At 45.1% G+C, this 1,555-nt stretch overlaps 1 pseudogene; it reads right to left on the reverse strand.

The window, feature by feature from the left end:
• Positions 1-145: 145 nt before the first annotated feature.
• Positions 146-1,555, reverse strand: part of LOC104810612 — a 12,775-nt pseudogene continuing 11,365 nt past the window's right edge.

A 1,555-nucleotide genomic window follows, 5' to 3' on the forward strand; every position in this document is an offset into this window, starting at 1 on the left:
GGGTATCCGAAATCACGGATACACAATCCGTGTCCAACCCTAATTACTCGGCAGAAAGTGATGACAATCTATACTCGAATAAATCTTTCTCAACAAAATTGAAGTTAAAATCTAAGAATGAGGCATGAAAAGAATCAGTATTATTTTATAAATTGAATTCACAAAAACATTCTGGTAAAGCAGATCTCATTCAACTGCAAAATCCTCTATGTAAACATCCCAAAAAGCTTTCTTCAATTCCTTCCCTTCAACTTCCCTTTCAGTGAGTTCTGCAAAAGCCCTTCTGCTCAAGAACAGGCTTTTATACAACCCTTTTATATGCTCGCATGGCCGCAACCATTTTATCCATGTTTTCAAAATACGTGGTTATATATGTGTCACTGTGTTAGGTTATCTACGGGTTCCTAGCATGCGATCATATCGATCTAGGGTTTGGTTTACTAGGTTTCATGCAGCGGAAGAAAAATCTAAACCTAGTCAAACGTCACACGCAACCAAACTCGCAAAACCCGAAAGATCGTGTATATCACCGAGGGAATCGTTACTTACCTCGTTCTCGATGAGACTTGAAGTTTATTTCGATCCGGGGCCTGTTCTAAATCACCAAGAGCTGAAAATACAGCTCCTCTACACGTATCCACACCGACGGGAAGGATTCCAAACGATTTGGAACGAATCTGCTAGGATCAATGAAGAAAAGAGTAACTCAAGAGACGAGATCCAATCCCGGGACAATAGAAATCGAAGAGAACAGCTTCTCTAGGGTTCTAGGATGTTTCTCTGAGTTTTAGGTCGGCTCTCCTTAAGTTTGGACGAAATCCCAAACTTAAATAAGATTAGAAAACCCTAAAACGAATTTTTGGAAATATTCCGGATCCCGGTCCGCCGGACCAGGAGCTTGGTCCGGCGGACCAAGCTTAGTCCGAGGCCCCGGACCGTCTGACCTGAAGGCTTGGTCCGGCGGACCACGTGTGGTCAGCTCCGGACCAAGACCCTTCTTGGTCAGCTCGGTCCGACTTGCCATATCTCGGTCCGCCTGTCCAAGAATCTGGTCATCGGCTGACCAACTCTTGGTCAGCCGGACCAGGTCTGGACAGATGATCGCGGACCGAGCTTCCGGACTTCCCGGACTAACCAAACTTGGTCCGGGGCTGACCAAACTTGGTCAGCTCCGGACCAACGCACTGAAAACTCCTTTTCATGCTCGTTTCGGTCAAATCTCGTTTCCATTCTTCGTATTCTTCACGTATAAGTTCATCCCTATTGGTGTGTGACCCTGTAGGCCCATTCTAAGTGGTAGTGACTTTAGGAACCTTTCCCGAACCACAAGTCATGGTTAGCCTCTAGCAAGACGCCATGACCACCCACTTAGAATTGAGTTAGAGGTGATCTAACCAAGGCATTAACAGCTCAAATTCTGATCCTTTGTCTCACGATATCATAAGTTGAACAAGGGCACGGTTTGAGCCACCCTTCAAGTTTAACTGCTTTCTCGTCTTGGCAAATCGACTAATAAAATAGATGCAACTTCATCTATAGCGTGGCCACACGTTTT

Source organism: Tarenaya hassleriana, unplaced genomic scaffold, assembly GCF_000463585.1.
Source record: "Tarenaya hassleriana unplaced genomic scaffold, ASM46358v1 Cleome18, whole genome shotgun sequence".
Taxonomy (NCBI): Eukaryota; Viridiplantae; Streptophyta; class Magnoliopsida; order Brassicales; family Cleomaceae; genus Tarenaya; species Tarenaya hassleriana.